The following is a 14292-nucleotide window of genomic DNA, read 5'->3' on the forward strand; positions in this document are numbered from 1 at the left end:
TAGTAGTAGTATATTGGGTTACAACAGTACAAACTGTTGCAGTATTATTATAAACATTTGACTCTTAAAACTGACTTGGAAAAATTGGGAACCTATCCTTTAAAATGCCTTATTGTTGCTGTGAGACATTATGCTATAAAGCATAATAAAGGCTAACAAGAGTCTTGAGACTCATAATAGACATACTTAAAAGAATGATGTAGAATAGCTACACTGTATACTATATACATTATGTTACAAAAGCTTTTACCTAATGTTTTATCTGTGTTTCTGAAGAGCCATCAATTTAAATTCATCTGTCTGGTCTTTTCTAAACTTTGGCCTTCTGGTACAATATGAATGCAGCTTTTAACATCTCTCTTTATTTGTAGATTACAATATGAGTGGATTATTTTATTTGTGGTTGTCTGGATTTCCATACACCAGAGTCATGGTGGTAAAATGCTGCAATGAAACTTCAGGGCTGCAGTTGTACTGGGTGCAGGGTGCAGCTTTTTACAGAAACATGATGAATTATCCCACATAGAGCCAGATGATCGATGTACAGTAACCACTCATTTATATAATTACCCAAAATCTGTCAAATTATAGTTAACACCCAGTACAGTATGTGTACGCTTTAAGCTTAAGTCCCTACCCTTCTTTTGTGGTATTTATACAGTTTGATCTATATATATTTGGACAGTGACACAGTTTTCATCATTTTGACTCTGTACATCACATCAAGCTACATGCATTTGATTGAAAATAGTGCATAGACCATGTAAGAATTAAAGCTAGATAGTTTTATATATACCCACCTATTTTAGGAGATTAAAAGTATTTGGACAAATTAACATAATCATATATTAAATTGCCAGTTTGAATAATCTAATAAGTCCTCTGAATTCTAAAACAGTCTGAAACCCACAGACATCAGCAAATACTGGTTTCTTCCCTGGTAATGATCTGCCAGATCTACACTGCAGCTGTCTTCACTTTCTGCTTGTTTCTAGGGGGTTTTCACCTTTCGTTTTGCTTTAACTGAGTGAAATCAATGCTCAGTTGGATTCAGGCCAAGGGAATGACTTGGCCAATGTTTAATGTATTTACATGGTGGGTCTGCTTTATTATTTTTTGCTGTAAGAATAAACAGAAATCCCCTGTGTTATAGTATCTTCATTACCAACCAACACAATGCAGAAATCCAGTGTTTTCATTTGCCTCAGGCAGGCTTCTAAAGATGCAGATAGATGATGAGTATGAGGATGTCTAAATCCAGGGGCTGGTTTCACAAAGATCTTGTAGACTAGTCTATAGTGTCAGAAGAGTCAAAAAATAATCAATTTAAGTTACACTATTAGTTTTATAAAAATAAAGGCTGACTTAATTTAAGCAAAAAGCCCCTCTATACAATACTCCAGGCTAACTGAGAATGTAGACCTATGTTTCCATGGTAACAAGCCGCGACACCTGCTGGGACAGAAAAAATGGCTCATCATTTTTGTTTTGCTTTGAAAAGGGGGAAAAAGAAGGGAAAAGTTTTTTAGTTGTATTTTTATGCTTTAAATGCTTTAAAGGACGCCTTCCCTGATTTTGAACTTACTTTTTTGGTTCTCGTACATTTATATGAATGCCATTAACTACTTCTAGCTGAAAAATGCCTCCAGATTACATCACTTGGAGGAACCTTTAGTTCAGATTATGTCATCTCATTCCTCATACTATGGAGATTGTTCCCAGGGTCAACCTGCTATTTCAAAGCTCCCCCAGATAGCATCATCTGAACTCCTAATGATGAAAAATTCCTCTGGATTGTGAGAAATATTCTAATATGGGGAAGTCAGAGGGAAGCATTAATGTATATTTACACCCTAAACTTAAAAAAGCCAGATGAAAAATTGATAAGTTGCCCTTTAACTAATCCTCCTTTTATTACAGCAGTTATTAGTAGGTAGGCATTTTTATTTTAAAATTCCCTCTTTCTGTTATTTTCTTTATACTGCAATCCTACAGTCAACCACCTTAGACAATGTAAATGACAGTTTGGGGGATGTTTTAGATTGTTATGGACTCCCACTGACAGTCCAGTCAGACTGTGGCCTCTTTAGCAACTTATTTGGTGTCAGTTTCAAACATTATGATAAGAAAACCAAATACAATAAGTGAGGATAACTTCAAGGTGGGCACAGGCATACAGGGAGGTAGAGAGATAAAGTGCATCTCTGACTAAGGGGAACCGCATTGAAGTACTAGATTGAAAAAACAGAGCTGTAGGGATACAGTATGTCCCATGTTTTAGAGCAAAGTAAATGTAAAGGTACAGAGAGGCCCTTCGAGCAACCTAATATTTGTTTTTGCTTATGTTCTTTTTTATAGGGCAGTGAAGTGTAATCCCAAGTAAGAAGGGGGATGTCATGTACTGATAATGTTTTAAGGAGGCCTTGTGAATTTATGTGTGAGAGAGATAACAGGATGAGGAATAGACTACAGCTTCTGGATCTGTTGTTATGTTGACATGGAAAATAAATTCAGCCCAAAAACAAGTTAGGATGTAAGAGGATCAGATTTTGCTTCATAGATAACTATATAGTGTCTCCAGCTGCTGGCATTACTCTGGGTGAAGATGCAGCAAAACAGAATTTACATTGTGCATAAGATTCTGTTCCAATTGGCTGTGAATAAATGGTGGGGCAATACCTCTAGCCAATTAGATTCATTAATATATTTTTATTTTTTTCAGAAATCAGCTGTTGGAGGACAGACTGAAATGTGGGCTGTTAGAAAAGAGGAATTTATGGAATACTAAACAAATTTAGGTGAATATAATGCCATAGATATATTTAACATACAATCTGGATTTGTAAAATTAGGTCAAACCAGGTTAGGTTAAAACCAGTTTTTTAAAATAATTTTGATATCATTTAAAACCAACTGGTGAGGTGGGACAGGGGTGTGGAAGCAGTGCACTTTGCTGCTGCCAAACAGAATATTTGATTCATTCTGTGTCATATCTTCGTGGCCAGGTTAGCTGACAAGTGTGAGTAACAGTTTATCTTTGCCACTACACTGCATAGCCTCTTACTAAAAAGGGTTGGCAAAACAGAGGAGCTGGTTGGTGATTTGTGGGGGACATAGCAAAGGAAATACACAATCCTGAAAAATGAGGGGCATTCTAGGACTAAGACTATTTCTCCACAGGCCTCCATACCAAGTTTTTTTGTGTAAGGGAGAAGAGGTACACCTAGGATTCCCCTGAAAAGAGATACTGAGTGGATCTAAAAATAAAAACGGAAGTGCTGCCAATATTAGTAACAGGAGTAACAAAATGTGTACTACTTATAAAACTAATATATATCACAGTTTTTAAAATGATCATTGTAACACAAACTACACCGTAACACTTTGGTATTAACTGAGCATGTTATACCACTAGAGGGCTGGGTCTGTGTGACAGTCAAGATGTAGGCTACAGCTGCTACCAGCAAACCTTTAACTTCATTCATTGTCTACAGCATTTAGCTAAGGAAATTAAAATAGCCTATGTTTCAAAGCCAGACTCTACATCCATCTGACAATTCTGTCTGCAGGTTTCTAATGTGGTTTACCAGACAGTGAATTGTCAATTTCAAAAATAAGCTGTGTATGAATTTGATCCTCGTGTAAATAAAGCCACACACAAAAGCTACAGTGGACAGCAGTCTCAGTCTGTCTGCTACCACTGTGACTGGAAAGCTGGTTCACATATACATCGTGCATGTGTGTGTTTGAAAAACAAAATAGCTATCCTGTGTTAAGTTGCTGATAAATTGTTTAACATTCCAGTATTCAAAGTAGGTCAGCTAATCCATGGGCATCTTCTTACTAGTGGTTACTGCTCCTTCACAAGTGACAAGATAGATCCTATGGTGGCAGATCAGTTTTTTTTCCTTTACATCTTAAGGCAAAGTTATTCTTTTTTATGAGATGCTAAAACAAGCTAATTATTAATAGAGGCGGGCAATAGATGTTAGTGCATGATAAGTGTTGCCTCCTTTTAACGGATCAGTCTGCTTCCAGCTGCCTACAGCTGGTGAGCTATTACATTTCAACCCATCCCTGGCATATTTCTAAAGTGTGACAGGTTTAAAAAGCATGACCCAGCAAGTTGATGACTTTTCTTTGTCTGAAGATTAGAGCAGACAGTAGTCTGGAGAGGGCTGCATTGGACTGCATTCATATATTACCAGCAATGTCGCTTCTTATCACCCACCCTCACTGATATCACTGTTGTTTGCCATGTTTGGGTCTTTGTCATTTACATGCGTACAGAGACGCCCGCTATGTCAAGAAATTACCTCTCTCAAGCAAAAATGTAGCGACTCTTAATCCTTGACTACAGCCAAGGACCTGGGCTACGAATCTACGTTAAAGATTGCACGCAGAAGGCTTCTACCCACCAGTAAATTAGTGATTGTAAACCAACACATTGTTTCTTTAGCCCCATTGGAGTTAACATGGCTCTCCATCCAGACACAGACAACAACACTAACATCAACCAATCACGTTTGCCTCTGGCTCGGCCGCGGAAACTAACGACCTATCAGCTGCTTCGAATGCTTCCAGTAATAAGGGCGCGAGGACCAATCGGTTGTGTGTTTGGATCTGCTGGAAAAACGAACAGCCAATCAGTTGTCTGCCTGGGCTTCACGGTGTAACTGCCTGACCAATGAGCTGACTGTCTGCCTACCCTGAGAGGGCGACCGTCTAACGCGGCCCAATCAGCGGCTCAGTGCTGCCTGCCGGTGCCGGGGACTGGTGGTGAGGATCCGCTGCAGCGCGTCAGGACCGGACCGTGAACCCGGAGACGGTACACACTGAGGCGAAAGGAGATACAGGTGAGTCCCAGGATGTGCGCGAGGCCTGGCTCCGGCCGGAGATGTTTTGAAATGGCAGCGGCGGGATTCGTGTAGCGGCAGGACGGCTAGTTGTTGTGTCGCTTTGCTGCCGGTGCATATGCTGATTGCTGATAGACAATAGAGCGGCTTTGCTTAGCTATTTATTGATGCGGGCTGACATGTTGGCGACCAGCAGCCGTCGCCTCGAACTGTTCATTTGGATTTAACGGTAAAGGTCTGGAGTCGCAGCAAAAACATTAATGGATATCATTTATGTATACTGCCGGGCGGTTTGGGTTTCGATATTAACCGAATGGTTAACGGAGATGTTGGAATCACGTTGTGGTGGTAACGCTTTGCAGAATGCCTCCAATCCGTTTCATTGTTTGATCCAGAGTCTCTAGGGGTTAACTCAGACAGGAGAAAAAGCCAAGCTCTCCCAAATACTTGTTAATGCTCGTTTAAAGAGAACCGGGATGAGATGAGACGTTCCAGCAGTTTTATTGGAGCAAAGCTGTGTGAAGTGGCGGATTAAAACGCGCTAAGGGGGAGGCCGGAGCTGCTGATGGCTCTCGGCAATTAGGAAGAAAAATTCGAAATGCATCAGCCATTTACGTAGACACTCAACTGGCTCCATATGCACCTAAATGGCTGCCTAGCGCCTGACAGCACAACCAACATGTTACTGTAAGGGCAAGGCTTTATTCAGGCCGAGCGGCTGATTGTTTCCTGAGCGGGGAATTAACGGAGGTAGATGTCTAGATGACGTTAGAGACGAAACGGGAATCAATATTTAATGTGTGCTGCCTATTATTCTGCAGTATACTGGAACTCATTTCGTGTCTGCTGCTGCACTGCACCTTCACATTTACATGAGTCACATGCAGATTTATTCACACATGACTATTACCGTCGGCTCTGTGAATTTAGTGATCAGTCCATCACTGGATTTCACTATGTAACTTACAAGTCTTTGACAGAGAGAGGGGGAGGTTAAATAAAGCGTGTAGTAACATTAACTTCAGGTTATCTTTCTGCATCCCAGACCGTTAAGTCATCCATACAAGTCAGCTCGGCCTTCAATGAGGACAGCTTGGATAATAAACTTTAGTGTTTTGTTAGGTGAAAAGATGATAGACAGAAGCTCCATGGCTTCTTAACTTGAAACCTTCATGCCTTTCACTTTCCTCAGCAGTGTTCACTTTGAAAAAAGTTGGCAGACCTTGATACACTCAGCCCTCCACTCACATAGTGATAGTGGGTCTGTATGAATGAAAGGTCCCTGCCGTTGAAGTGTGTGAATGAACTGTAGTATTCTCAATGATGGAGTCTTTCCTCCTGTTTCCAGCTTGGAGTCCTCTGGTGGCTCCTGGAGCATACGGATGGAGACTACCATGGAGACTGTCACGAAAGCTTTTTACAGTACCTACTGAGAACTGTTGTGTCTGTATTGATAAAAGTGCAATAGGTGCATTTAGGGTTTGATGTATGAAAGCCAGGTAAAAAAAAAGTTTGTTGAATCACCTTTAGAGTCCATTCTGAGTGAATGGTGATTTATATTACAGTGAATTATTTCATACATAAAACAAACTTACTGACACTTAAATCTGTCAATGCAATTCTTAGATCCTACTGTTGGGGTGGGCACCCTGCTCCTTTTAGATTCTGATAGACCTTAAAGTGTCCAGTGTCTTATTTCACTTGAATTGAAGAAAATTGGTCATTTTATTTTTTAAATGTGTGCCACCCTACTCCAGTTGGCATGAGTCACAATGATGTCTTGTAGCCACATTAGCAAAGGGAGGCATGCAAACTTGTCATCTTTGTGTGTGGAAAGTGTTGTGGGTGAGTAAGGGCAGTGGTCTCATTTAAATCATCTGGGGGTTAGCAGTTTAACAAAATTTTTTGCCATGCCAAACGTTACATCAGCATTCTGAAGAATCGTGCCTCTTTCAACAACATAATGGGTATAGAGATGAACTGATATGTATCAAGAAATCGATACAAGATTCATTGTTTGAAACAACAGATTTAAACTAAATTCTTTAGTGATTGGTATTAACCGGGCTACTCCTTTAATAAATCATGTCACATGCCAGCCCACAGTGTGAACGGGCTAGCTATCCAAGCCTAGAGTTTGGGATCAGCTATTTACTCCACGTAGACATTGAAAAGATTCTTTATAAAATAACAGTGGTGTAAAAAACATACAGTGGCACCATCAAGTTCACTGGGAGTAATTAACATTGCTACTCCCGTGGGAAGGAGAGAATCCTCTGTTAACAGTGCTAGTGTTAGCAGCTACTTTCAGCGCTCATTAACTGAACACTTCACCAGTTAAATGCAGCCACTGAAGCTATAAGCTAACGTTACAACCTAAACGTCTAAAGACCTGCATCTGTGTTAAATGTACTGATCATGATGCAAGCTTACTAACAGAGGTTAACGTTACACAGTAAAAAGTCTGTAGCTCTTCAGTGAAAACTACATCCTAGTGCTGCGTAATAAGGTGAAGCAGCAGGTAGTGTTAATTGTACAGGAGTGTCCACTAGGTACTGTTTAGCATTTTGGTTTTTGTTGCTTTCACTAACTCTTTAATTGTAAAAATGCCGGTGGTCTGAGAAATGCTCAGCCATTAATGGTGCACAACCCAATGTACATTGAGGATAGGTCTAAAAGAAGAGCAGTGCATTAAAAACGTGTCGAATCAACACGTGGACCACACAATCCACTGTGGAGACGCTGGTTAGACAAGTCAAGCAGAAAAAGGAGAATAAAACAATCATCAGAGTCGAATTGGCTCAACTGTTTTATGTATGACATTGTTAAGTATCAAGATGTGACCCATGTGTTGAGATGCGTATTAAATCTTTTCAGGCGGAGATATGCATCCCCCTACTATACAGACATGTTGGTGAAGATTCTAACCATTGAAGTTTAAATATCAGGGCCATTGGATTAGCTGTAGCTAACTAGAGTTTAATCCATTGGAACTGTGGCGCAGGAAGGTAAATAGTTATCCGCCTATCTCGCAGTTGTTGGTCTAATCCCCAACTCCTCCAGTCACATGTCGAAGTTTTCTTGAGCAAAACACTGAACTCCCCAACATAGTTGCCCCCGGTGAGCATTGGCCAGCTGCATAGCAGGTCCCCCATTGGTGTGTATGATCGTGAGTGTGAATGGGTGAATAAAAAGCAGTGTAAAGCGCTTTGAGTGCCAATAGGTAGAAAAGCACTATATAAGTGCAGAACATTTACCATTTAAATTGATGACGTGCATAAGGCTTTTGTTGTGTTTGTGTCTTGTCTTTTTTTTTTTTGTCTGCTGTTTCCATATCACTGAGACAGTTTTTTTTTGGTAATATTTTGTTGTCTTCAGCTGCTACAGTCACAATGCTCCACCTTGTTGACTAGCAGCACTCACAGTTTGTGGATCATAATTCTTTAAAAAAAATATTGGCATGCGATCTTTTATCCACATCCCCTGCTCATTATTCTATTTTCTGTATTTTTGTCTGTATTTTCAAAGAGCAATAATTGGGCCGCATTCAACCTCATTCCACCCACTTTTTCTGGATATAAAACTTTTTTATAAAGTACTTTTTTCATGATAGCAGATCTGATAATGGTTTTAAATCAAAATTGATATTGATTATTAGCTGTTTAGAAACCATTAATGATAATGAATGGAGTAATGGCATTGGGGATAACTATACGTCAACTGTTTGCTCTGTTTAAACATAAACAGCAACATATAAGTGGAGGTTTCAAAATATATTTTCATTCTGCAGCGCTATTTATTGTGATACACCGCTGTATCAGCTGATATGAGCACACTCAATATACTGTATCCCCCTAACTATATTTTTATTACCTAAAGTGATGTCTAAGAACAATATCTGTCAGAATTTCATTCTTGCTTAATTCTATTACATTCTTTAATTCAAACATTTTGTCAGTTTTTCACCCTATATTCAATTTAGACAGTGTCCAATGCACAATTCTGTTCAGAAGAATTACGGTAGAATTATTCTATTTTTTTATAATTGTCAGTATATTTAAAATAAAACTAAAATCTGTCTTCTCAGTATTTTTTTACCTCCCTACCCTGTCTATAGCTCTGAGCTCCAAGTCCTCTAGTTCCTGCTGTAGACATGAACATTATAAACATCTCATAAAGTTTTTTTTTTTTTTTTTTTTAAAGTGCATTAATTTGAAATTATTGAACCAAACAGCAAATGTTACCACAACTGGAAGAAATCCTGCTATGGTTGGGGGCTATTTTCAGCAGCAGATTAATCCACATTTGGTGCTCTAGTGAGTATTTTTGGCAGCAGGATGGTTTACTGTGTGTGGTATTGAGTCAAAGTAAACTGCGTACGCGTGTGTGTATTAATGGTAAAACGACTATGTCGTCCCCTGTACCCGTCTCACTTATGTATTTTAATAGTTTTGGTTTTGTTTCTACAAGCTTCTCACACCTGGTTTCAAGCAGTTTAGCCTATTTTGCCATGTTATGGATGGCAGGTGTCTTTGAACTGTCATCTTTAGGTCTGTCAACAGATGTTCTGTGAAGTTTAAGTCTGGGCCACTGGAGGAGAGTCATTGAATTATCCTGAAGACACACCAGGATTCTCTTGGGTGTTTTCTTCATGTCAATGTCAGGTTGAAAGGCGAACTGTTTCCCAATCTCAATCATGTTGTTGCTGGTTTATAGTTGTAGGTGTTTCTACCCTCAGCATCTTTATGTAAGAGACAGACGTGGAATGTTTGATTGTAAAATGGTGGCTTCAGTGTTTTTGGGTAAAAACATTGATCATAAGGCTCAGGCCATGCTTGTCGTGAGGATGTGTGCACATAGTGTACGAAAACGTCAGCATACATACTCAACGGTGGGGTGCTTTTTTACAAAGAAGCATTTGGATACAGGATCCCCCAGACCAGTTGCTCAATCATCAGTAAGATTGTGTGTTTATGTATTGCAAATGTGCAAGCTGCTGGCTGCAGTTAAGTAATTCTGAAGATTTGTGGGCAAGTGATTAAAGGACGTAAACTGTTTATAATCAAGTCGATCGTATTTTAGAGGCTGTCATTTACCTTGTGGCCTCTTTGGAAGCTTAACCTGGTCTCAAATTGTGCATTATTGTCAAACTTCCCAAATTGGATGCTGCTTAAAACTTGGATGCTAATTTAAAAAAAAAAACAGATTGTTATTCACAAGCATCTTTCACACTGCTTCACTGCTATTCAAGGTATGTGTTGTTATGCTAATGAACTTTTAGCCTCTCCCAACACTAACCAGTTACCTCTGCCTGCTCCCTCAGCTGCATGCCATAGCTTTAGAGCCTCCCTGTTTCTCCTACATAGTCTCATTGTGCTCGTTGCTCATAGGAAACAGAATCATTTATGGTCATGTTGATATAAAAGCCTGAGTCAGTAAACGTGCACGTTTTTTATTAACCATTATAAAATGTACTGTATAGTTTTGTTGCTCCCATCCCAATATTATATCCATACTCTTTCTTGGGTAAAAAAGAGTGGCTTTAGTCTGCCTTTGGCACAGGGGCGCTAAGGCTGCATGCTCCATAACATTTCTTTTTTTTACCAAATGAGACACCCTGGCTGAACATAATTTACATTTATTTTGTGTTTAAAAACCCAGCCATTAGTAAAGTGTGTATCATGCAAGAGAAGCAATAAAAACACAGAGAATAGTCAAAGTTGTTACTGTATATTAAAATTTGTGTTCATTCAACTTTACATTCCTCTGTGCGTGTTTGTATTGCTACACTGCCGTATCTCTTGTTTGGAAGAAAGCTAATTCTCATCCTGCCAAAAACAGTGTGATTTGCAACACAACGAAATAAACAATTGATTGGTTTTAATATTGTCATACGCTGTATTTTATTACATTGCACTGCCCTAGATCTCAGTGTATGTTTATTTCATAAAATTTTTTACCAAAGCAACACCAGTTGCCTTAGAAAACGTCAACACGCAAGGTTATCAGCTGTAAATCTTCCACATTCTCCTCACTGTTCTATCTGTATATTGGCTCATTTGGACATTACCTTGACTTTGTACTGGCAGATCATTGGATAACTAAATGTAAATATCAATAGGGTAACAATTTTTCAGGTAAAGTTAGTAGTTACTGTAAAACTTTATTTAAATGTCTGTTGTAGGTCTCGTGTAGATACTGCAAGTACTGTTACATCGACCCGAGGCCATAGCCTGATCTACACCTCCCAGAAATGCAATTACACGTCACATCCATGCAGACTAGAACAACTGTGATTAGTCCACTCAGTCCTTCTGCCCTAGTCAGTTCAGTGGTGATATTTCCAATCTCCCACTTGCTCTCTATTTCCTGCCTTGCAGAAGTTTCAGGAACTGCTGATTAACAGTTCTAGCTCCATTTCAACATTATCTGCTCAGTTCCAGTCACAATTATTTGTAAAACGCCAAAAAAAAAAAACTACAAAAACCTCACCACAGCGATGGAAGAGGCTCAGCACAGTAACACAGAACACCCCTCACCACCACCAAGTTCAGCAGTGTAATTGTGACACAGAAACACTATCACACAAGTGTAATTGCTCATAACAGCGTAGGCCACTTGAATAGCCTCTATGTAGTTTTGACACAGGACCATAAATTCTTAAGTCTCTCTCAGCCGTGAGGTTATGAGTCTTTGATGTAAGTTGTAAATACCTCCTGTAGTGAGTGAGAGTGATGTGGAAATGGTAAGCTAATGCTGCCTTGTTTACAGTTTGTATATCCACCATTCTAGGTCTTCTGGTTTTCTTTCCCGTTATGCAGGTGCAGAACGTATGTGCTAGTCAGCCGTTGGCTGTATTTTTGTGGTGTGCTGAAATGCTGCTGCAGGCTTCTAGAAACTAGATCTACTTTACAATAAAGGTGTAGTACTCTTTAATGTGTTTAAAGTGGTGTTGGTTCAGTGTTTCCTACCTTCACAGGTCTTTTTTTTTTTTTTTTTTAACAGCAGAAATGTCAGAGGGGAGAATCACCGTGATGACTGCTCCATGTGTTTGCCAGTTAGTCATTCAACAGTTTCTCTGTTGTTCGATGGTGAGCTGGTAGTTCTTAATCAAAGCTTAAAGCTTAGGTTCAGCTGCAAGAAGAAATGTGTCTAATAGTTTTTGGTCAACAACAGAGGTCTATGACACAGACAAACAAGCTAATCATGGATCCTGTAGTAGTGTGAGTAGAGAAGCATCAGTGTTGGTTTTAGTGTCTGTATGGTATTTGTGGATAATATGATTATTTTGGAAAACTACTAAAATTATCCTTTAAGATTAAAAACTTTACACAGCGCACATGAAACTTTTTTTTTTTTGGCAGCTGTCTGCACTGATTAAGCCAGTATGGTACTGACCTGGCCAGTTGTAATGACCAAATCGCATGTATAATTGGCTCTACATGTTGCTAACCTGTGTGCCTGCCTTTAGAAAACCCATTGTCAAAGATTATCTATGAGGGAGGGAGATTTGTCCCCCCCTGAGTGGTCATGTGAGCTGAGAGTGTCACATTCTGGCAGTTTTTATTCACGTCAGAGCTTAGTATAAATCCTTTTCATTGTTATAGTTTTGTCGGTATTTTTAGTATTTGCATATTTGCAAGTACCTCAGTAAAGAAGTTTTACCAGTGTCAGTAGGCTACAGCCTTTTTTTAATTTTTTTTTATTGTCAGCTATGTGTTTAATTAATACGACCTCACTGATTTTAAATAGGGTGGCCAAAAACATTAAAACCCCCTCTTCTTATAATGCACTCCAGTACGAGACCACTAATCACTTTGACCTTAATAATGAACACATAGTAGAATTATCACCTTTCTGACAGGTTCAACCTAAAAACTGAGAAATTATAACCATGTAAAAGTAGAATTCATGGCAGAGCCACTTTATTGGGTTGCATTAAATTTCCCAGGTGATCATAATATCATCTCTTATAGGTGTATGGAATGATATTATTTTAGATTCTGATGCTTATGCACATGATTTTTATGCGGCGATGTATGGAATTCCAAATTTTGATAAAACTGGAGACCTGTTTTCACAGTAAAACTGGATTTCAGATGCATCCCTTTGTGTACAAAAAGGGGAATCTGCATAATCAGCTCTTAATTAGAAACAATTATTCTGCAATGGATGTGAGTTATGCATGTAACTTGGCTCTAATTGATGTGGGTGATTATGAATGAATATGTGCAAAGCACAGAGGGTTGTATGCTGACTGTATTCAAATGAAGGTGAGGTTTAATTGGTCTCTGAGCCAGTTGTAGCAATAACCCAGCAGTCAGTGGCAGTGCAGCTGTGACTAATCCGGCTGGAGAATAAGCAGTCTGCACATCAGTGCTGCATTGCTGTGCTGCATTTAGTCAACATGTCTGAATGCAGGCTTCCTAATGTGCATTTAGGATGGGATATAGGAGAAAGGCCTTGGTTGGGGATGTATAACTGTGAGAAATTAAAAAGTCTGCTACACATTTATAGCTTCATTCTAATATTTTATGGGACGTATATCCCATACTTTTAAACAAGATAAGAATCAATTGACTCCCTTAAAAGCTTCAAAAGTGGCATTTCATCTGATTGTCTTTTAAATACAAGTCATATGTGGTTGAAATACAGTGTCAGTACTCAGTCTTTTTTGCAGGCTTTTTGTAGTCAGCTTTCCTGTGTTTCATCCTTAATCTACATGAGTGACAATGAGTGGTGAAATGGTTAACAAATCTAGCTCTAGGGCTGCCACTAGGGATGTCCTGATACCACTTTTTCAGCACAGTAAAAGTACTTACATATGAGTACTTGGTGAACTGTTGGGGTTGTAGTATACCTCATTGGACAGTACAATCCTCATCAATGGCCTGTTCAGTTAAGATGGTGAGATACATTAGGCAGACACCGCTGGTCCAAACAACATGAGTGAAACTGAAAGCTGGATACACACATAAACACAAACTATAACTTTCAAAGACTGAACAGTTTAAACCTTAACACTGTTTCCACCAACTGTCACAGATTTCTAGTCTTTGGCTGTCTAGATGGAGCACACAACTGATGACTTGATTAGAGTATGGGCTGAACTGACAGAAAAGCTTGCAAAGAACCAAAATCCTTGCGGTTTCATGTGCCAAAACAAACGTGGCGGCAACGCAAGCTTTAACGGTATAAAATGCGCTAAAATAAGAAAATGATGGATGGAGAGCCTACAGAGGGAAATAGAAATAACATAACTTTGTAAAACTAAGATAGGCAAAGGGAAAATTGTTGTTACTGTATATCGCTCTTGTCTCTCTTGTTGTTGACAGTATTGGTCGTAAATATAAAACATGATTAAAATCGTTGACTGTAATCTTCCAGGTGGCTTTTTTTTTGGTAAAGTACCCATAACGCTGAATTTTTTTTCCTA

General features: G+C 39.1%; 1 protein-coding gene across 1 annotated transcript in view; it reads left to right on the forward strand.

Annotated features, from left to right (window-relative positions):
- The first annotated feature begins 4696 nt into the window (after positions 1-4696).
- The window catches only part of gatad2b (GATA zinc finger domain containing 2B), a 49108-nt gene continuing 39512 nt past the window's right edge, over positions 4697-14292 (forward strand). The window contains exon 1 of the mRNA XM_067509199.1: positions 4697-4856. The gene's annotated coding sequence lies outside the window, so the exon portion shown is untranslated. The remainder of the gene's footprint in view (positions 4857-14292) is intronic.

The sequence above is a fragment of the Channa argus genome, chromosome 1 (genome assembly GCF_033026475.1).
Source record: "Channa argus isolate prfri chromosome 1, Channa argus male v1.0, whole genome shotgun sequence".
In the NCBI taxonomy this organism is placed as follows: domain Eukaryota; kingdom Metazoa; phylum Chordata; class Actinopteri; order Anabantiformes; family Channidae; genus Channa; species Channa argus.